This window comes from Alnus glutinosa, chromosome 5 (assembly GCF_958979055.1).
Source record: "Alnus glutinosa chromosome 5, dhAlnGlut1.1, whole genome shotgun sequence".
NCBI classification, from domain to species: domain Eukaryota; kingdom Viridiplantae; phylum Streptophyta; class Magnoliopsida; order Fagales; family Betulaceae; genus Alnus; species Alnus glutinosa.
The window spans coordinates 1,871,054-1,895,659 of NC_084890.1; the positions used below are offsets into that span (position 1 = coordinate 1,871,054).

A 24,606-nucleotide genomic window follows, 5' to 3' on the forward strand; every position below is an offset into this window, starting at 1 on the left:
GGCACGATATTGTCTTTCAAATTCTGTATAAATATAGCATATTGTTAAAAGAGGTTAGAACATGACATATATTTTTTTTATTGAATTGTTGACTTTATTTTGTTATGGTGGTCTAAAAAATTTGAGATTTGTTACCTCATCTTGCAAATCGGCAAGTTCCTTTGCAATTTTGCCTATAAGTTGTTCAGCGTCTTTGTCGAAGATAATGAATCTTGTTGAATCTGTTGTATCTGATACTTCAATTTGTATCCTATACCTGCTTTCATTTCCAAAATTGTTAGGAAGAGATATTTCTATATATTTTGACATATATGTGTGTGAATTAAATATTATTTGTTGTTTACCTTGGCACGCTGAATTTCAGTTCCGCTTGACAACGTTCACACCAAAAAATTCCTTCTTTAAACTTAACCTTCGTCTTGCATGTTATACAACCAATATAATACCAGCCATACTTGTTGTCTATTCTTTCAACTTTGCATAAACATGTGTAGAATATTTCCTGCATTTTTTTTTTAATAAAAAATTAAACAATTGATATTGTATTCATGATATTTTATAAATGCATTAAATAGTTATAATCTATTAATACCTTCACTTCAGAGTTCCCTTCCATTTCTTTTATCTCTGCAATTGTCTTCCTATTGTGTAAGGCAAGTTCTCTAGTTGGTATTATTGGTGGTTGTTCAATCTTCATTTGATTCACTTCTACTATTGCAACGTTCTTCAACCTATTCATAAATGAATGTTAGATTTTATTAAAAATGTAAATTTTTAAAAAAATAATACAATGGAGTGTTCTTACTTGTCAATAACTGTATCAACTTCTGGAATATCAAGATTGATGTAAATCCTTGTTGCGCTTGTTGATGATAAGTTATACTGACCTACAAAAATTTGAAAGAGGAATTCATTAAAATTATTTGTAGGAACTCAATTTTTTTAATTAAATATACTAAGATAAATAGTTACCTCTATAAGTTTTCACAATTGTCGAAGTTACAATTGCAATGGCTGGTCTTGGAGTATTCTTATGAAAATCCTCATCTATTTGATATGCTTTAGCCTCCCACAAAGTTATCTGTAGAATTTTGTTCCTGCCATTCACATTATTTTATTTTTATGTGATATAAAATTTTGTTTTATGGGTTCAATAGCTTATTGTCTTTAACTTGGAATTCAGATATTTTCTTACTCTTCCAATAGAAGATGGATTGTGCGTATTTTGGTTGGACATCCTTTAGACTTTACTTCCTTTATTGCTCCAACCGATTCCAATCTACCAATAACATCTGCATATCCATGGAAGATATATCAATGAATATAGTTTTTTTATTTTTTATTTTATATATTTTGTGTTAGTTATAGCAAAATTTGTAAACTAAATTTGGTAATAAATGTAAAGAAATGATCGATACCTGTCAAATAAGTGTGGGCATTGCAACGGCTTGTTATTGTCTCATAGTCTGCAAGTTCAAATCCATATTGAGGTATGGACTGATTTATTTCATGGATTTTGGAGACTGAGGTCGTTAAAATAAAAAGAATTTTAAATTGATGATGCACTGGACGATATTGTGCTCTATATTCTTCAACTATAAAATTCTTTATCTCATAAATGCATCCTTCGTTGAGAAGAGGCCTAAAACGTTGTGCGAATTTATTCCTAATACTTGAATGTATTAGCGTTCCCTGTAAAAAGTGAAATGTCAAAATTTAGAACTACATATCCAATTAATAATTTACATGGCCATCTAATCAAGTTGTATGCTAAATGAAGTAACTTTAAAATTAATGTGAACTTACATTTTCATCCGACATGATCAGATCTAGACTGATCAACTCATTGCCTTGTGCAATGTTTACTGCATCCCACATCCTTATAATTCTTACTTTTATGATCCATGTGTCATTGTCGGGTGAAATTTGACAAAGAGATGTGTAGTTCATATTGTTATGATTCAGTAACACCTGAAAAAATAATAGAAATTCATAAGATTTAATTATATTTGTAAGTGTCATAATATATTATTTAAAAACATTAATGTCTATGCTAAATGTTACCTCTAGGTAAGTTGTTGAAGATTTCTTTATATACTATATTTTTTGTTTTGAATTCATCGTCATCTTGTGTAGTTTGGGTTTGGTTTGATTTTCATAGAGTTGAAAAATATTATTGTTAGAAAAACGGCCTAATGAGAAAAATAACCGCTAAAATATTTGCGTTATAAAAATGACCGTTTTAATAAAATGACCGTTGACAAATATGACCCTTTTTTAAAAAAAAATTAGGATAGTAAAAAAATGCAATAATTAAAAAAGTAATAAAAAAATAATTAAAAAACCATATCTAGAAAAAATAGAGTTAAGAATAGATAATCGGATGTATGGTGCCCTTTAAAACCCATTAGCTAAATTAGATAAAGTAGATTTTGATTAGCTATTTTAGATTGAAATATATATAAGCCATTGGGAGTGCTCTGAGCCATTTAATTTTGTTGGTTAACTAAGCAAAGTAGAGACTACCCAACCTTTTGCTAAAAAAATAGAATAAAAGCAAAAGCATTATCACCTGTACATGATGATTGGAAGACTTGATCGAAGGCAAATATACACGCCTTGTACATCGAATAACATTTTCTATGACGAAATTACATCCTTGAAATAAAATTTGGGACAGCTGTTTCCCATATTTAAAATTTGGATTAATTAATATTCTTTCCATTTCAAATCATTTTATTGTTTAAAAAAGATTTTAAAGATGTAATAGTGTATATCTTGACACACAATAAATATGTTAAGTAATTTAAAATAAAATAAAATCTAAACCTTAAAGTGGGTTCCTCGGATCCAATTCCTTTAAAGTTCTGGGATAAAGTTACAGTGATAATAAAAATTCCCCATAAAAATTAACATCTCAGTTGGCATTTATTTTATGCTTATATTAATGGAGTTCGACTTTATTCGTTAGTTATATATGCTAGATTCATGTTATTCCAATTCTTTTGAACTTCAGACGTCAATAAATTTGGGGCATCATGAGATCACCATTGTAACCTAGAGCTCACAAATTAAGATAAAAGAACATCCAGTTTTACACTCACAGGATTATTTTTTATTTCTTTGACTGTTTGAATTGGCTAATATGAACTGCCTCACAGTCGTCTCGACTTTGAGAAGGGAAAGACCATGCTGGAGTGGTTCCGGCCAATTGATTGAGGGACACAAAGATAAGACTCAATAGCTTACATTTTAAAGATATTATACACATTCGAAAGGATGCTAATACAGCAACTTATTGTATGGCTAAGTTAACCTTGTCATAGTTGTTAGACAAAGTTTGGCTGGAGGCTAGGAATGCACTTTTTTTATTTAGAGTATTGTACTTCTTGAGCAATAGAATTATTGATAATTAATGATAATATTACCACTTCAAAAAAAAAAAAAAAAACAAAAAACAAAACAAAACAACAACCAACACCAACTACAATTATCCATTTTTGCCCTTTAATTTAGGATGGGGCGCCGTCACATCTTCTATGACGTGCATGATTAAATAAAGTTAAAAAATGCTCCCATTATAAAAGTCCGGAATAAAGTTAGTTATAGGGAACATTTCATAAAAAATGAGCATCTGAGTTAACCTTTTTTTGTTTTTTCAGTAAATGAAGTTCAAAAGTGCTCCCATTATAAAAGTCCAGGAATAAAGTTAGTTATAGGGAACATTTCCCTAAAAAATGAGCATCTGAGTTAACTTTTTTTTTTTCTTATGCTCATATTATTATTCAGTTAATTGTGCTAAGCGGATCGATCTTATTCCAATTTCTTCTGAATGCAAGCCGGCAATGGAGCGAGGCATCATCACCTTCAAATTATACTCAAACGATGGTGAGATAGACCACGAATAGTCAAGCTATTTGTGAGACAGAGATTAATAGATTGAGGGTACTGGCCTTTATTTGATGAGCGGGATCTCTTTGCTTCCAACTATTATCTATATAAAAACGCACGAAACCTATCCACAGTTCCACATTCGAAGCTTGTTCTCTCTCTCTCTCTCTCTGTTGTTGAAGCGATGTGTCCCACGGGAGAGAATGATGTTAGAGGCGTCCATACATTAAATGCGAAGCTGTACGATGCTTTGATGAAAGAAGAACCGGATTCGGTGAGGGTGAACCAGCTGTGTGAAGAGGTTGAAGAGAAAGGATTGCACATATTGACTATACACGATGACACAGTGCTCCAGGCGGCCACTTACTGTAAACAAGCCGACTTGGTGCTCAGACTTCTAGACGACTTGCCTAACCACCATCTCGACAAAATGACCCGCCAAAACCACAACGGAAACACAGTCCTCCACGAGGCCGCCATATCCAACAAATCAATCGAAGTGGCAAACAAGGTGTTAGAGAAAGCTCCAGGACTGCTGTGCATGCGGAACCACCTTGGAGAGACTGTGCTTTTCCAGGCGGTCCGTCATGGCAAACAGCAAATGTTCGACTTTCTTATAGAGAGAATTTACAGCTATCCTGAAGCTGATTATAAGCGACTCTTCCTTCAGAGGAGTGATAAAACTACAATTCTACACATGGCTATCCTTGGTCAGCACTTCCGTTAGTACTTCTCCCACCTACAACATCATACGATCGACCATGCGCGTATATCTCCTTTTGGTAATCTAAAAGCTCACTTTTTTTGTTTGTTTTGAAATTGCAAAACAGATTTGGCCCTCCAAATTGTTGAACGCTTCGAACACTTAGTTGATGAACGAGACGCGGACGGGATGACTGGTCTTCAGCTCCTATCATGCAACCCTGGAGCTTTTCGACGTGAGGCGCCTAAAAAGGGATTCCTGGAGCAAATCCTCAGTTCTGGACCTTCTGGTTCGTTTATCACACCGGATCTTTTCCCATTGAGCTCACATACATTTTTGCTTTAGTGTTGTCCATATATATCAGATAAAAATCCTGCTATATAAAAAATAATAATAAATAATTAAAAAAAAAAAGAAAAAGAAAGAAAAGTAGCAATTCCCTTTCTTTTCCAAACATGGCTTTAAATGAAATTTAGTGCTGAAGACTTTTTTGACTAATGCTCCGTTTGTTTCGACGTAAAATGGTTTCCGTCGTAAAATGATTTCAGGGAAGTCATTTTTCAGGAAGCCATTTTCCGTTGAAAGCATTTTTCGGTGTTTGGCGCGTACGGAAAATCGCAAATATTTTTTTATATTTTTATTCAATCATATTAACTTATAAAAATCAATTTTTATTCGCAACATAAAAATATTAATGTAAAATAATATAAAAATCATCGATGACGAGATTCTGTTACTGACCGACTAGATTCTGACTATTTTCACCTGATTCCGGCTAATATAACTAGAATTCGAGATAAAGGCCGGAATCCGGACAGTTTCGTCGGAATCTGGAATAGCCGGATTCCGGCGAAAGTGGCCGGAATCCGGCACAAAAGGCCGGATTCCGGCTATCTGACCGGATTCCGGCCATCTGGCCGGATCTGGCCAGAGAGGCCGGATCCCGTCAGGATGGCCGGATCTGGCCAGATCCGTCCGGCCAGCCGGCCGGGAACCGGCCTCCCTGGCCAGGGCCGGCCCGGATCCGGCCTCCCTGGCCAGGGCCGGCCCGGATCCGGCCTCCCTGGCCAGGGCCGGCCCGGATCCGGCCTCCCTGGCCAGGGCCGGCCGGAGTCCGGCTCTCTGGCCAGATCCGGCCAGATGGCCGGAATCCGGCCTTTCTGGCCAGATCCGGTCAGTTGGCCGGAATCCGGCCGGTCTGGTCAGATCCGGCCAGATGGCCGGAATCCGGCCGGTCTTGCCAGATCCGGCCAGATGGCCGGATTCCGGTCAGATTCGTCGCCGGAATCTGGCTGACCGGATTCCGGCGAAGGTGGCCGGATTCCGTCGCCAGATTCCGGCGACATTAACGGATGTTGGATTCCGATACCGACAATATTTCGATGGTGGTCGGCTGCTTGAACGTGAAGGTCGACTGTGCCGTTTAAAATAGATCGACTGTATCTGGCGTCTTCGGAAAATGATTTACGCTTTTAAAAAGCGTAAATCATTTTCCGAAATTTACTAAGCATTTTTGGTCAAACAGAAATCATTTTCCGGTTGACTATTATTTTCGCCCCTACCAAACACCGGAAAATGCCGAAATCATTTTCCAGAAATCATTTTACGCCGAAACAAACGGAGCATAAGTTTAAAATATTGCTGATGAATTCTCTGCTACGAAAATCATTGCTTAGATGGTTTAGAAGAGCTTGCTATCTTTTTTCCCTTGGAGAAAAACAAACTTTATATGCAACAATCGCTGACTTCCCAACTTCATGAACTTACATTGTAATTCAGCCAGATCGGCAGTAGCTGAAAAGCAAGAGGAAAGACATAAATCAGCAGTCAGGCTTGCCAAGTTATTAATACAAAGAGATACCTCGTGGGCGGCTACTTATCCTGGAATTGACCAGAGTAAGCCTAGGCTTCACAGACATCGTAGTACTACTCCTAAAGTAGAGCCCCTCATGAATTCACTCGGTCAAGGGGAAGGGGAAACAGGAACTCCTTTGTTTTTAGCAACTAAGTCGGGCTGTGTAGAGGTTGTTAAAGAAATACTCAAGACATACCCGCAGGCAGTGGAGCATATTGATGACAAGGGCAGGAACATATTGCATGTAGCGATCAAGTACCGCCGGTCAGAGATTTTTGACCTAATAGCTATTAGAGCGGAAATGAAGAAGCTCGTTCAAAAAATTGACAACGAAGGGAATTCCATACTGCATACAGTTGAATTAAAAATGAAAGATTATGTACCTGAGAAGATGCCAGGCCCTGCGCTTGAATTGCAACAGGAGTTGCTTTTGTTTGAGGTGGGGCTTCTACTTTCTAGTACTCTTTTTATTAGTGATATCGGCACATAAGCACGGATAAATCACCGTTTCTTCTAAATATTTAAGTTAATATAAATGAATGAATTATTTGTGGACTCAAACTAACATTTAATTCAAAAGAAAGTGAATGGCGGATACAATGTTCAAATTCAAATTTACAATCATCTGAGCCAAATCCTTTAATCTATAAGGGTAAAGTCCACATATTCTTCTCAAACTACCATCCACTTGACAATATCTTCCAAATTTCAATTTGGACAATATTTTTCAAATTATTAAAAATTCTTAATGTTTTCCCTCGATGAAAATACCCTTAATAAAATAAAAATAATAATAATAATTCAAAAAAAAAAAACATAAAAATTATGGGTGGCCAAAAAAATTTAAAAAAAAAATTGAAAAATACCTTTTTTTAAATTAAAATTGTTTTTTTTTTTAAGAAATTAAAATTTTTCATTTTTTAAAAATAATTAATTTTTTTTTTAATTTATAAAGGTATTTTTGTTTTACTAGAAAAAATTGTAAGGATATTTTTGTATTTTTTATGGCCTTAGGGGTACATTGACAATATTTTAATAGTTTGAGGAATATATTAACTCAATTAAAAGTTTAGAAAAATATTATTTCAATAAGATGGTAGTTTGAGAAAAGTAAATTAAAGTTTTCTCAATTTATATTCTAGTTAGCAAGCACTGCTCTCATTAATCATTATGCCCTTTCTCGTGTTCATGTGCAGCGCGTAAAGGAATTCCTTCCACCCCATTTAATCGATCATCGTAACAATGAGAAGCAGACCGCAGAGGGGTTCTTTGCTACAACACATAAAGTACTCCGGGAAACATCCATAGAATGGCTAAAGCGGACCTCAGAAGGATGCTCCATTGTGGCAGTTCTTTTCGCCACCGTTGCCTTTGCTGCGGCGTACACAGAACCTGGAGGCTCTAATAATCAGACCGGTTTCCCAGTCCTCCAAAAACATCCTTTCTTTGTGGTGTTTACCGTGACCGACGTACTATCCCTTTCATTTGCTTTGACGTCAGTCGTCATATTTCTCTCAATCGTCACATCACCATTTCGAATGGCAGACTTTAGAAATTCTCTTCCAAATAAGCTGGTGCTAGGCTTTACATTTTTGTTCCTCTCCGTGTCCATGATGATGGTATCATTTGCAGCAACAGTCCTGCTCATGTTACGTACAGGGGAAAGTTGGAGAAAAATTCTCCTATATGCCCTCTCTTTCCTGCCAGTCGGCATCTTCGCGCTTTCATATTTCCCTCTCTATCGATCACTATCAGCAACCTACAAGAACTTGCTCAATGTGGCACGTCAAGCAATTCCTTGGAGCCGTTGTATTGGGCCAGTGCTATCTAGGCTGAGCAATTTGTTCAGCTACTGTAAAACTCGAACCTCTGATTCCCCTAACCCCTCTCAGCCTCGATGTGCCAGCAGGTCCCCGGCCTTACCAGAGACCCATAATTCCTCCGTTTGAGAGGGTCATGAATCATGATGGTTGGCCTTTTTTAATTATAATAAAAAAGCCATGATGAAGCTGTTAGGAATAGTTTTATTTTTGTGTATTTTTACCAAACTACTTCACCAAAATAACTAAAAAGGCCACTGGGAATGAGAGAGTGCCCTCTGATTTGGGCAAGAAACAAAGTTTGTGACAGTTTGGATGACGGGTTTTGGGGGGTAATTTTGGAAGTGTAGATGAAGAAGTCTTTGATAGGATGATAGTTTAGTAAAGGCTACGGGCATGTTGGGATAACATTTAGTTTTTTATTTTTAAAAAATATGTTTGGGTTGTTTTTTAGAATTAAAATTCTACTTTAAATTTTTTCGATTATTTCTAATTTTTATCAAGTTCTCTAATTTATCTAAACATAAATTTTAAAAATAAATTTCTCCGGTATTCACAATGTTAAATATAATAAATAATAATAGAATATAATACAAAAAAATCACATGCCTAAACGAACCCTTAATTTGTTTCAAATCTCTTTAAGAAATAATATGTATATGTACAAACCACACTCAATCGTTCTTGGTCTTAAGTGGCTCGGCCACTCTATCCCATAGGGTTGGGCCATTACCTTAAGTGTTGGGGTGGTACAGTTACTCCTGAGTTTTTTTTTTTTAATTTATTTAATTCTTTTTCTTTTTATGAAGATTATTTTTGTTAATAGAAAGAACAATGACATTTGTTTAGTAGTTTAGAATGAATATTGACACAATAGATAATTTTAAGAAAATATTAATAATTAAGTGATAATTTAAAGGGGTATGTATACTATAAAAAAAAAAAAAAAAATAAATAAATAAATAGACAAGTGATGCTACTCCTTGGAGAGCTTAGAAGGCTTTGCCGAAAATCGTCGGAAAATGTGAGAAGAAAGCTTGACCAATCGATCTGACATATATGTTCATTTTTATTTTTATTTTATATCATTTATCTCATCTTTAGTTATTATCTTTAGCATTTATCTTCTTTTTTTTAAAAAAAAAAAAAAAAGAAAAAAAAAAGAAAGATAAGATGAGGGCTAATTCCGTTCCACATGGGGCGACAAGAACAGCTTGAATTGACTATGAGCCATTTAATTTTGTTGGTTAACTAAGCAAAGTTGAGACCACTCAACCTTTTGCTAAAAAAATAGAAGAAAAGCAAAAGCATTATCACCTGTACATGATGATTGAAAGACTTGAAGGCAAATATACACGTCTTGTACATCGAATAACATTTTCTATGACGAAATTACATCCTTGAAATAAAATTTGGGACAGCTGTTTCCCATATTTAAAATTTGGATTAATTAATATTCTTTCCATTTCAAATCATTTTATTGTTTTAAAAAGATTTTAAAGATGTAATAGTGTATATCTTGACACACAATAAATATGTTAAGTAATTTAAAATAAAATAAAATCTAAACCATAAAGTGGGTTCCTCGGATCCAATTCCTTTAAAGTTCTGGGATAAAGTTACAGTGATAATAAAAATTCCCCATAAAAATTAGCATCTCAGTTGGCATTTATTTTATGCTTATATTAATGGAGTTCGACTTTATTCGTTAGTTATATATGCTAGATTCATGTTATTCCAATTCTTTTGAACTTCAGACGTCAATAAATTTAGGGCATCATGAGATCACCATTGTAACCTAGAGCTCACAAATTAAGATAAAAGAACATCCAGTTTTACACTCACAGGATTATTTTTTATTTCTTTGACTGTTTGAACTGGATAATATGAACTCCCTCACAGTCGTCTCGACTTTGAGAAGGGAAAGACCATGCTGGAGTGGTTCCGGCCAATTGATTGAGGGACACAAAGATAAGACTCAATAGCTTACATTTTAATGATATTATACACATTCGAAAGGATGCTAATACAGCAGCTGATTGTATGGCTAAGTTAACCTTGTCATAGTTGTTAGACAAAGTTTGGCTGGAGGCTAGGAATGCACTTTTTTTATTTAGAGTATTGTACTTGTTGAGCAATAGAATTATTGATAATTAATGATAATATTACCACTTCAAAAAAAAAAAAAAACAAAAACAAAAACAAAACAACAACCAACACCAACTACAATTATCCATTTTTGCCCTTTAATTTAGGATGGGGCGCCGTTACATCTTCTATGACGCGCATGATTAAATGAAGTTCAAAAATACTCCCATTATAAAAGTCCGGAATAAAGTTAGTCATAGGGAACATTTCATAAAAAATGAGCATCTGAGTTAACCTTTTTTTTTTTTTTTTTTTTTTCAGTAAATGAAGTTCAAAAGTGCTCCCATTATAAAAGTCCAGGAATAAAGTTAGTTATAAGGAACATTTCCCTAAAAAATGAGCATCTGAGTTAACCTTTTTTTTTTTTTCTTATGCTCATATTATTATTCAGTTAATTGTGCTAAGCGGATCGATCTTATTCCAATTTCTTTTGAATGCAAGCTGGCAATGGAGCGAGGCATCATCACCTTCAAATTATACTCAAACGATTCTTCTGAATGCAAGCTGGCAATGGAGCGAGGCATCATCACCTTCAAATTATACTCAAACGATGGTGAGATAGACCACGAATCGTCAAGCTATTTGTGAGACAGAGATTGATAGATGGAGGGTACTGGCCTTTATTTGATGAGCGGGATCTCTTTGCTTCCAACTATTATCTATATAAAAACGCACGAAACCTATCTACAGTTCCACATTCGAAGCTTGTTCTCTCTCTCTCTCTCTCTGTTGTTGAAGCGATGTGTCCCACGGGAGAGAATGATGTTAGAGACGTCCATACATTAAATGCGAAGCTGTACGATGCTTTGATGAAAGAAGAACCGGATTCGGAGAGGGTGAAACTGCTGTGTGCAGAGGTTGAAGAGCGAGCATTGCACATATTGACTATACACGATGACACAGTGCTCCAGGCGGCCACTTACTGTAAACAAGCCGACTTGGTGCTCAGCCTTCTAGACGCCTTGCCTGACCACCATCTCGACAAAATGACCCGCCAAAACCACAACGGAAACACAGTCCTCCACGAGGCCGCCATATCCAACAAATCAATCGAAGTGGCAAACAAGGTGTTAGAGAAAGCTCCAGGACTTCTGTGCATGCGGAACCACCTTGGAGAGACTGTGCTTTTCCAGGCGGTCCGTCATGGCAAACAGCAAATGTTCGACTTTCTTGTAAACAGAATGTACAGTTATCCTGAAGCTAATAAGCGACTCTTCCTTCAGAGGAGTGATAAAACTACAATTCTACACATGGCTATCCTTGGTCAGCACTTCGGTTAGTACTTCTCCCACCTACAACATCATACGATCGACCATTCGCATATTTCTCCTTTTGGTAATCTAAAAGCTCACTTTTTTTGTTTGTTTTGAAATTGCAAAACAGATTTGGCCCTCCAAATTGTTGAACGCTTCGAACACTTAGTTGATGAACGAGACGCGGACGGGATGACTGGTCTTCAGCTCCTATCATGCAACCCTGGAGCTTTTCGACGTGAGGCGCCTAAAAAGGGATTCCTGGAGCAAATCCTCAGTTCTGGACCTTCTGGTTCGTTTATCACACCGGATCTTTTCCCATTGAGCTCACATACATTTTTGCTTTAGTGTTGTCCATATATATCAGATAAAAATCCTGCTATATAAAAAATAATAATAAATAATTAAAAAAAAAAAGAAAAAGAAAGAAAAGTAGCAATTCCCTTTCTTTTCCAAACATGGCTTTAAATGAAATTTAGTGCTGAAGACTTTTTTGACTAAGTTTAAAATATTGCTGATGAATTCTCTGCTACGAAAATCATTGCTTAGATGGTTTAGAAGAGCTTGCTATCTTTTTTCCCTTGGAGAAAAACAAACTTTATATGCAACAATCGCTGACTTCCCAACTTCATGAACTTACATTGTAATTCAGCCAGATCGGCAGTAGCTGAAAAGCAAGAGGAAAGACATAAATCAGCAGTCAGGCTTGCCAAGTTATTAATACAAAGAGATACCTCGTGGGCGGCTACTTATCCTGGAATTGACCAGAGTAAGCCTAGGCTTCACAGACATCGTAGTACTACTCCTAAAGTAGAGCCCCTCATGAATTCACTCGGTCAAGGGGAAGGGGAAACAGGAACTCCTTTGTTTTTAGCAACTAAGTCGGGCTGTGTAGAGGTTGTTAAAGAAATACTCAAGACATACCCGCAGGCAGTGGAGCATATTGATGACAAGGGCAGGAACATATTGCATGTAGCGATCAAGTACCGCCGGTCAGAGATTTTTGACCTAATAGCTATTAGAGCGGAAATGAAGAAGCTCGTTCAAAAAATTGACAACGAAGGGAATTCCATACTGCATACAGTTGAATTAAAAATGAAAGATTATGTACCTGAGAAGATGCCAGGCCCTGCGCTTGAATTGCAACAGGAGTTGCTTTTGTTTGAGCTGGGGCTTCTACTTTCTAGTACTCTTTTTATTAGTGATATCGGCACATAAGCACGGATAAATCACCGTTTCTTCTAAATATTTAAGTTAATATAAATGAATGAATTACTTGTGGACTCAAACTAACATTTAATTCAAAAGAAAGTGAATGGCGGATACAATGTTTAAATTCAAATTTACAATCATCTTAGCCAAATCCTTTAATCTATAAGGGTAAAGTCCACATATTCTCCTCAAACTATCATCCACTTGACAATATTTTTCAAATTTTAATTTGGACAATATTTTCCAAATTATTAAAAATTGTTAATGTTTTCCCTCGATGAAAATACCCTTAATAAAATAAAAATAATAATAATAATTCAAAAAAAAATACATAAAAACTATGGGTGGCCAAAAAAATTTAAAAAAAAAATTGAAAAATACCTTTTTTTTAAATTAAAATTGTTTTTTTTTAAGAAATTAAAATTTTTCATTTTTTAAAAATAATTAATTTTTTTTTTCAATTTATAAAGGTATTTTTGTTTTACTGGAAAAAATTGTAAGGTTATTTTTGTATTTTTTTATGGCCTTAGGAGTACATTGACAATATTTTAATAGTTTGAGAAATATATTAACTCAATTAAAAGTTTGGAAAAATATTATTTCAATAAGATGGTAGTTTGAGAAGAGTAAATTAAAGTTTTCTCAATTTAAATTCTAGTTAGCAAGCACTGCTCTCATTAATCATTATGCCTTTTCTCGTGTTCATGTGCAGCGCGTAAAGGAATTTCTTCCAACCCATTTAATCGATCATCGTAACAATGAGAAGCAGACCGCAGAGGGGTTCTTTGCTACAACACATAAAGTACTCCGGGAAACATCCGTAGAATGGCTAAAGCGGACCTCAGAAGGATGCTCCATTGTGGCAGTTCTTTTCGCCACCGTTGCCTTTGCTGCGGCGTACACAGAACCTGGAGGCTCTAATAATCAGACCGGTTTCCCAGTCCTCCAAAAACATCCTTTCTTTGTGGTGTTTACCGTGACCGACGTACTATCCCTTTCATTTGCTTTGACGTCAGTCGTCATATTTCTCTCAATGTCACATCACCATTTCGAATGGCAGACTTTAGAAATTCTCTTCCAAATAAGCTGGTGCTAGGCTTTACATTTTTGTTCCTCTCCGTGTCCATGATGATGGTATCATTTGCAGCAACAGTCCTGCTCATGTTACGTACAGGGGAAAGTTGGAGAAAAATTCTCCTATATGCCCTCTCTTTCCTGCCAGTCGGCATCTTCGCGCTTTCATATTTCCCTCTCTATCGATCACTATCAGCAACCTACAAGTACTTGCTCAATGAGGCACGTCAAGCAATTCCTTGGAGCCGTTGTATTGGGCCAGTGCTATCTAGGCTGAGCAATTTGTTCAGCTACTGTAAAACTCGAACCTCTGATTCCCCTAACCCCTCTCAGCCTCGACGTGCCAGCAGGTCCCCGGCCTTACCAGAGACCCATAATTCCTCCGTTTGAGAGGGTCATGAATCATGATGGTTGGCCTTTGGAACCAGTACTATGTTTTCTAGAGGAAGTACATGCACATGTAAAAACTTCACTGGCGATCTACTTAAAGGGTATTTTGTATTTTGTTGATCCATAACACTTTTTTTCTTCTCGCTTTGTTATTTTTTTTTTATTTTTCAAAATAAAAACTTTTTAACAAATAACACAAAACACTAAAAAAATAAATAAATAAATAAAAATAAAAACTTTTATGTCGCATCATAATACATTTTCAAACAAAAACCAAACAATACTCTCTAAAAACATTATCAATTAATCGGAGCTTGCTGTCAAAATTTTAAGATCAAAGTATATATCTTATTAGGGGAAACTTATTTTTGGTAAGGGAAGTATTATTTGTATATATTTTGTGCTTATGTTTTGTAGATACGATCTTCATGTGTATTATCGATATTGAATTTAAGTTGACACATTATGGTGCAAATGAAAAGTATTTGCAAAAATAATGTGCAAATAATATATCGTTTGCTAACGGATAACTACTGAAGTTACGCGAGACCATTATTGCAAGGGGATTTATGTACTAAAAACAGGATATGTGTAAACAAGGTTTTGCAGCAACTTATTGATCAAATTACAGCCAATTTAGGTAGCCTGGCCTAGGGCTGGCTTGCTGGTTGGAGGAAATTAATTCTTCCAATCCATTATATTAAATGTTTTTTATATATAATATATAATTTGCACATGCATTTTTAATATATAGGATAACAGAGCATGTGATTTTATACTTATCCGATCAAAATGCATTTAATTAGTAGTCTATAAAAGGACACTAAATTTTAAAAATACAATACATGTGAGAATCACATGAACATATATAAATTTAATAAACAAAATTTCAAAATAAATCTTTAATTTAATTTGAAAAAAACTTTATCATTTATATAAATTACATGTGTATTTCTTATGCATATTTCTCATTTATATTATTCCTTGCAGATCTTTTTTTTTTTTTTTTTTCTAATTGAATAAGAAAAATAGGTTACAAGGGGAGATCTTTCTCACTCTGGATCCAAATGGAAGAAAGAATGAGTGATCCTATGAGAATGCTTCCAAATACAAGATGAGAAGCGGCCCATTTAGCTAAAGTATGTACCCGATAATTGCCACAACAAGACACTTTTAAAGCATTCCAACTTTAAAATGAGGATAAATTTAAACTAATATCAGAAACTACATGAGAAAAATTCCACAAAAAGACAAATTCAGAAGAATTGATTGTTTTTTTCGAACAAGACAGCATGTGTTACCATATATTTCTGAACGCCCCAAGGGCGAGTACAAGGATAGAGGTACAAGACCCCCATAAACCTTAAGTCAGAAACAAGTCTGACTTGAAGCAGTTGCCTAAATACAATCCACAAATATTACAAGGACACCAAATAAATCACCTCTTTACAGTTAAAGCCCATACAATCAACATAAGAGGACTGGCCTAGTCTACCCCAGACACCAAATAAGCCCATGAACATTTGTGTATTACAAATAGACAAATTATGATCCACAGTAGACACATAGGAATGTACAAAGAAAACAGAGAAAACCCAAAGCAGCTGCCGGCAGTGAGACAGTGGCGGATTCCGCCGGAGACGGCAGCGCGTGGAGGACACGCGCCGTCACCGGTACCACCCAGCAGAGGATCGACCACAGTAGACCCCATCCAACACCGTGCACGGCCAAAAAAGGCGAAACTTGGCCAACACGCGCCCCGAAGAGCAACAGGCTCTCTAGCGCGTGCCGGCCACGCGCCGGGAACCGATTACCGACGTGGCCTGAGCTTCCGGCGGCTGAAGCAGAAGACGGCGGTGAACGCGACTGGGGGGCGCGTGTCTTGGAATAAGCACCGGAGGTGTGTAGATCTGGCTCCAAAGTTGAAGAAGAAATTTTGAACAAAACCGGCCAAAACCTCCGTTAAAGACACGAAACCCGCCACACTCCCAAGCTAGAACACCTACATTTGAGCCTTCCTGCTAAGAACAAAAGAAAGAGAAAAGAAAACACAAAAACAAGCTACCTTAGCCTAACAAGGCTAGGGGAACAACAGCTCCACAGCCTTAAGGGTTGGGAGAAGGCTAGCCTCCACTGAGAAAAACTCAGCAAGAAACAAAACCTTAGTCCAAGAGGACTAAGGGACAAGATCAAAGCCGGGGGGAAGGAGGGTGGCCTCCCTCCTCCTGCAACGACGAGTTCTCTCTGTTGGCTGCAAGTAAAGAGACACAGAGAGAGAGAGAGAGTAGGAAAAGAAACAGGAGGGGGACGTGGATTGTCGACATGTTAGAAGAAGAATTGATTGTTAAGATAATAAAAAGAGCATTACCTTCAATAATAAAATGATCATATCATATCCCAAAGATAAAGTCAACCGCCAACAAGAATATTAGTCCTTGCCGAACTTAATTACTAACTACAAACTGCGATTCCTACATATATGATGGGCCTTCTTCACGATTCTTCTTTTTGCGATTAGCCTCCGCCAAAGTGCGCACTACGTGATTAGTCATGTACATCATTCAAGTGACTTGTTAGTGCAAAATCTTCGTACTTTGAAATGATAGAAAAATTAAGGTTCTTAGGGTGCGATATTATGACTTTTTTTTTTTTTGTTAAATTTTATTTGTTTCCACCAATTTTATTCAAGTTTGTGTGCATTAATGGGTTACAACAAATTTGTCTCCAAAATATAATGGGGCTCCAAAAATATTTTGATATTTACACAGAACGAAATCAAACTAGGATATGTACTAAGATTTTTCTATTCGAGCAAAAATATTAGAATTCTACTTTTGTAGAGAAATAAAACCTAATAGACACAAATTCTGACCGTTTGAGTGTGCCATCAAGGCATCCTACATGCTACAGCCACGCACTTGTATGGTGCTTTAATTGTACAGTACTATATAGATTATAGAGCATAGAAAAAAGCATTGTTCTAATTAAAGCAATAATTTGATGTGATTGGTTGGCATTAATGAATGTATTCCTTTTCTGTTCACTTATACTCCGTTTGTTTCGACGTAAAATGATTTCCGTCGTAAAATGATTTCACATTTTCAGAAAAAAAAAAAAAAAAAAAATTTCTCAAAAATATTTTTCTGTGTTTAGTTCACACGAAAAAATTACGAAATGCAAAAATAGAGTTTGGCAAATGTCGCCGGAATCCGGCGAAAAAGTTTGATTGGATCCGGTCAAAATGGCCGGATCAGGTCATATCTGGCCGGATCTCGGCCATTTTGGCCAGATCCGGCCGGAATCTTTCGGATCCAGCCGGATCAATGGCCGGATCCTGGCCGTTTTGGCCAGATCCGGCTGGATCAATAGACGAATCCGTCCAGATCCGGCCGGCTTGGCCTGAATCCGACAATATTCCGGCCTCAATTTGGTTCGCCGGTGGCCGGATCCCGGCGCCAGCAGAATTCCGGTGGCCTGATTCCGGCGTCGTCGGGTTTCCGGCGACCGGATGTTGTCGGACTCTTGCACCGACTGGATTCTGACGACCGACAATTGTTAAATTCTAACGATCGGATATAAAAAATGCGTGTAAGGACGAAGAGTTTCATTTCGGAAAACGATTTATGGTTTTAAAAATCGTAAATCGTTTTCCGAAAATTAAAGAAGCTTTTACGGTCAAACCGAAAATGATTTTCGTTGACCATTATTTTCGCCCCTACCAAACACCGAAAAATGTCGAAATCATTTTCCAGAAATCATTTTACGCCGAAACAAACGGAGCATTATTCGATCCGAATCTTAATTTAACGACACATGTAGTGTGAAGACCCAAAAATAAGATTCTTAGTAGCCTTCCCTTACAAAAATCATAGAATAAAGGTTTGAATCATGCACTTTCCGCGTAAAATCTAGACCATCTAATTTAGTCTTTATTTTATACTTGTAGTATATATATTAGTTCATTAAGCAAAGTATATTAAAAAAATTAAGGATAATTAGTAGATGTGTTAACGTTTCTACTCTGATCTCTTGACATAAGATGTTTGGGTAACACTTATTTTTTAATTATGTTTTATTATTTTTCAACATGTTTGAGTTGTTTTTTTCAATTAAAATTCTACTCAAATTTTATCCAATTTTTTCTAATTTTATCTCAGATTTTCTAAACCATTAAAATATAATTTTATAAACAAATTTTCTCAACATTCAAAATTTTGAATATAGTAAAATATAATACAAAAAAATTACACACCCAAACAAGCCATAATCCACGCAACTTTGAGTGAGAGATGAGAGAGATGAGAGGGAGTTGAAGATTGAGAAAGAGGAAGAGGCAGCCAAGTTGACGTCCTTTTCACAGCCTAAGAAGCCTTATCAAGCAGCCTTGAAGGGAGACTTGAAGGGCATGGCGAGCTTCTACAATAACAATCGCGAGCGCCTCCCTATCCTTTGACGATCCAAGAGGACATTGTAATGATCCATTTTTAATGATACAATATTATCCGTTTTTTACTGTCTCAAATCAGACTTTTTAAAATATTACTCATCCTGATATTACTCTCACATAAACACTTAATTTTAAAATTTAAATAAATTCATAATCATCATAGCTTTAAAACACATTATTTCATAAAAAATACATATATTCAAGTAACCACATCCTCTTTCACATACCCAAGCAATATCATGGGACATCACAGATACAACACTTCATATCAGCATATAGTGCAAAAACGGAATTGCGCCCTTCGATATTTAATTGGTCTCCTAGAAGAACCCGCCCAAATATTGAAAGCCTCGTCTATTAAATGCCTGTTTGGGTATTCATTTAAAGAGCCTAAAAGTGCGTTTAATATCCAACGGACCAAAAGGCATGTTTGAAAAAGATAAATAAAAAAAAAAAAAAAAAAAAAGTGTTCGTTTAGTAAAAAAAAAGATAACTATACCGTTGGTCCCTATGGTATCTACTCTTTATGGTTTAAAAAATTTATGGGAGGTCCTCGTGGTATGCAATAATTACAAATCGATCTCTAACGTCAAATTCTGTTAAAATTTTTAACAAATTCCGTCAAATGCCACGTCGGCGACACGTGTCGCCAATAAGATGACGACACGTGTCCATCTTAATAAAAAAAATATAAATATATTAAAAAATAAATAAAAATACTTATTTTTTTTTAAAAAAAATAAATAAAAAAGCTGAAAGGGTGGCTGGGCCACCCCCAGTGGCCGGGGGTGGGGCGCAGCCACCCCGGTGGCCTGGGGGAAAGGCCACCCTTGGAAGATCCAGGGGTGGCCATCAGGCCACCCCTAGACACCTCTAGGGTGGTGCGCCGCCACCCCTAGGCCACTGGGGGTGGCTGTGCGCCACCCCCAGCCACCCCCCTTGCTGATTTTTTTTTTTAAAAAAAAAAAACAAAATAAGTATTTTTATTTAGTTTTTAATAAATTTATATTTTTTTTATTAATTGGTGACACGTGTCGCCGACGTGACATTTGACGGAATCTGTTAAAAATTTTAAAAGAATTTGACACCAGGGATCGATTTGTAATTATTGCATACCACGATGACCTCCCATGAACTTTTTAAACCATAGGGAGTGAAACATAATTATGGCATACTACAGGGACTAACGGTTCAATTATCCCATAAAATAAATTTAAAGGGCTTTTGAGTGTCAAAAAGACAAAAAGTTCAAAATGACGTTTTGCCAGAAGCTTCAAAAGGAAGCTTTCTATCGACCGCACTTTTGAATGAAAATGAGCGGCGCAGTTTAAGTTTATGAAAATCTCATCTTGCCTATAATATCCACACAAATTTAACATAATTACAGCAATACCACTATATGTACACCTTTTCCCACGCCCTTCGCCTCTTCTTCTGTGAATTTGGGAGTTGCAAATTTGAGAGTTGAAAAGAGCCCCGTCGTTTCATTACCGTGGCTACAAATTTCAAAACCGGAGTGAATAATTGCGGTAAGTCTGACTTCTCTTACAATTTTGCAATTCAATTTCGTTTGGGTTTTGGGTTTAGAAATAGAGATGAACGAAGAAAGAGAATAATCCTATTCCAAATTGAACCGGGGTAGTAGTTTAAATTCGGGTTCAATAAAAATTCTTTGAAGAATTTGATCAACAATACTCTAACTTCAAGTTGAATGGAGATAAGACTCTCATAACAAATTAAACTTCAAACATTCTTAGTTTAAGTAGGAATGTCAAACCTAATTCAAATTTAACTCCACCTCTATATTTATAAATAAGCTCTTACTCCAAATTTAAAAGACAAATCAATTATTTTATGCATTTAATATATTTTTCCCTCGGAGCTAAACCCCTGAAATAATTTCTTAAATTATTCTTGGTAAAGGTAAAATACCTCAAAGAACATACGTTTACACAATATCGAAAAATTTTCAAAAAAAAATAAAAAATCGAACGTGTGTCTTCTGTTGTAGCAGAGTGAACAAGTGTCTCTGGAAAAGAGAGGTTGAGAGAGAGAGATGAGTGTTCACTGTGTTCTGGAGAGTCTAGAGTTGTGTACGTATAAAGAAGAGGAAAAAAAAAAGGAAGGAAAATGCTAGAATTCCCACCCCCATCCCACTCCAATCCCACCAACTCTAAGTGTTTTAATTTTTTTATTTAATAAATCAATTTTCAACTTTTTACACTTAGGGTTGGTGGGATTGGGGTGGGATGGGGGTGGGAATTGTAGCACTTCCCAAAAAAAAAGGAAAATGCTAGATTTCCCACCCCCATCCCACTCCAATCCCACCAACTCTAAGTGTTTTAATTTTTTTATTTAATAAATCAATTTTCAACTTTTTACACTTAGGGTTGGTGGGATTGGGGTGGGATGGGGGTGGGAATTGTAGCACTTCCCAAAAAAAAAGGAAAATGCTAGAATTCCCACCCCCATCCCACTCCAATCCCACAAACTCTAAGTGTTTTAATTTTTTTATTTAATAAATCAATTTTCAACTTTTTACACTTAGGGTTGGTGGGATTGGGGTGGGATGGGGGTGGGAATTGTAGCACTTCCCAAAAAAAAAGGAAAATGCTAGAATTCCCACCCCCATCCTACTCCAATCCCACCAACTCTAAGTGTTTTAATTTTTTTATTTAATAAATCAATTTTCAACTTTTTACACTTAGGGTTGGTGGGATTGGGGTGGGATGAGGTGGGAATTGTAGCACTTCCCAAAAAAAGAGGAAAATGCTAGAATTCACACTAAAAGCAAGGTTGAGACTTGAGAGAGAGAGAGAGAGGCCAGGGGTAAAAGTGCAGAATTCACGTGAAAGCACTGAGCTTTCAATAGAATTAAAAAAAATTAAAAAATGCTTTTAATCAAAGCTGCGCTTCACACTGCACATAATATTCACTCTGCACGAAGAAGTAATGAACCTGAGTTTTTTTTTTTTTTTTTTTTTTTTTTTTTTTTTTTGTAATAGTTAGAAACAAAATAGTTAAAAATTATTTTTCTTTATTCTGGTGAACCACTTTTTTAATACATTCTCATCAGTTTCATCATTTTAACAACATATGTTGACTATTACTATTCCATTTAAATAATATTTTTTCAGATTTTTTTATTCTTTTTTTATTTAATCTCTTTTGAATGTATGTCTTTTCTTGACAGTCATATTTTTAAATATTTGTCTTATTTTAATGGTCATATTTTAAAAATTTGTATTATATTATGTTATTTTTTACTATATTTAAAATTGTGAATACTGAGAAAAATTATTTTTTTAAAATTATGTTTAGATGGTTTCAAGAACAAGAGACAAAATTGAAAAACGTTTGATAAAACTTGAGTAGAATTTGAATTTAAAAAACTTACCCAAACATGTTTTTAAAAAATAATCAAAAATAAAATGTTACCCAAACATGCCCCTTCAATTCCACAAAACCTGTTGGAATATGTGAACAATAAATTTGTACAATAATGGATGTCTAAAGTGTGGAAATATTGTAGTTTAAGAATAAAAAAAATAAAAAAAAATAAAAAATAAAAAAAATGAGAGAAATAACTAAATTTTATAGTTTTTTAATGATTTAGTAAATAAACACTACTAACTATTGTTGGTGAGTACTCGCTCACAAATTTTTTTTAATTATAATAAAAAACCTTTCCCTTATTAGCCGGAGTACAAGTGTACTCCTTGATCTTTAGTAAAGGCGGATTAAGCCAAAAAAGAATTTTTTTTTTCGAAAAGTCTCAACATCCTTGTTGAGAGTCGCTCTGCGGGATGTCCAGTAGTCTATGACTTGGTCTTCGAATCGTAAGTTTCAGCCCGTTTCCGGCTTGCCTTGCTCTCAGGTTGGCCCTTCTACTTGACTAAGTAGTATTCCACTCGTGCAGTGGGTGTATGGGCTAGCCCATGGTGCGGTCAGCCATGATGAAGCTATTAGGAATAGTTTTATTTTTGTGTATTTTTACCAAACTGCTTCACCAAAATAACTAAAAAGGCTGCTGGGAATGAGAGAGTGCCCTCTGATTTGGGCGAGAAACAAAGTTTTTGACAGTTTGGATGATGGGTTTTGGGGGGTAATTTTGGAAGTGTAGATGAAGAAGTCTTTGATAGGATGATAGTTTAGTAAAGGCTACGGCATGTTGGGATAACATTTATTTTTTTATTTTTAAAAAATATGTTTGGGTTGTTTTTTAGAATTAAAATTCTACTTTTAAATTTATTCGATTATTTCTAATTTTTATCAAGTTCTCTAATTTATCTAAACATAAATTTTAAAAATAAATTTCTCCAGTATTCACTATCTTAAATATCACAAATAATAATAGAATATAATACAAAAAAATCACATGCTTAAACGAACCCTTAATTTGTTTCAAATCTCTTTAAGAAATAATATGTATATGTACAAACCACACTCAATCGTTCTTGGTCTTAAGTGGCTCGGCCACTCTTTCCCATAGGGTTGGGCCACTTCCTTAAGTGTTGGTGTGGTACGGTTGCTCCTGAGTTTTTTTTTTTTTTTTTTTTTTTTTTTTTTTTTTTTAATTTATTTAATTCTTTTTCTTTTTATGAAGATTATTTTTGTTATTAGAAAGAACAATGACATTTGTTTAGTAGTTTAGAACGAATATTGACACAATTGATAATTTTAAGAAAATATTAATAATTAAGTGATAATTTAAAGGGGTATGTATACTATAAAAAAAAAGAAAAAAAAGAAAAAAAAAATAGACACGTGATGCTATTCCTTGGAGAGCTTAAGGTCCTTTTGGGTTTGCGATTTCAAAAAGAGCGATTTAAAATAACGATTTTAAAATGTGCGATTTGAAAATAGTGATTTTTAAAAACGCAATTAAGCGTTTGATAAAATCGCAGTTTAGCCTTTAAAATCGCGAATTTACCTTTAAAATTCTGCGTTTTCAAAATAGCATCATCTTATCTGCGATTTAAAAAAGCAGATTTTATGCGTTTTCAAATCGCAATTTTTAAAAACGCAGTTCCCAAACGATCTATGTTCTGTGATTTGATTTAAAATCGCACTTATTATCTATGAAATCGCAATCCTAAAAGCACTCTCAGAAGGCTTTGACGAAAATCGTCGAAAAATGTGAGAAGAAAGCTTGACCAATCGATCTGACATATATGTTCATTTTTATTTTTATTTTATATCATTTATCTCATCTTTAGTTATTATCTTTAGCATTTATCTACTTTTTTTTTAAAAAAAAAAAAAAAAATAAAAAAAAAAAAAAAAAAAAAAAAAAAAGAAAAAAAGAAAAGAAAAGAAAGATAAGATGAGGGCTAATTCAGTTCCACATGGGGCGACAAGAACAGCTTGAATTGACTATGAGCCATTTAATTTTGTTGGTTAACTAAGCAAAGTAGAGACTACTCAACCTTTTGCTAAAAAAATAGAATAAAAGCAAAAGCATTATCACTTGTACATGATGATTGAAAGACTTGAAGGCAAATATACACGCCTTGTACATCGAATAACATTTTCTATGACGAAATTACATCCTTGAAATAAAATTTGGGACAGCTGTTTCCCATATTTAAAATTTGGATTAATTAATATTCTTTCCATTTCAAATCATTTTATTGTTTAAAAAAGATTTTAAAGATGTAATAGTGTATATATATCTTGAAACACAATAAATATGTTAAGTAATTTAAAATAAAATAAAATCTAAACCATAAAGTACGTTCCTCGGATCCAATTCCTTTAAAGTTCTGGGATAAAGTTACAGTGATAATAAAAATTCCCCATAAAAATTAGCA

At 35.1% G+C, this 24,606-nt stretch overlaps 1 pseudogene; it reads left to right on the forward strand.

The window, feature by feature from the left end:
* The first annotated feature begins 3,614 nt into the window (after positions 1 to 3,614).
* Positions 3,615 to 14,485, forward strand: LOC133867907 (ankyrin repeat-containing protein At2g01680-like; annotated as a pseudogene).
* The last annotated feature ends 10,121 nt before the right edge of the window (positions 14,486 to 24,606 follow it).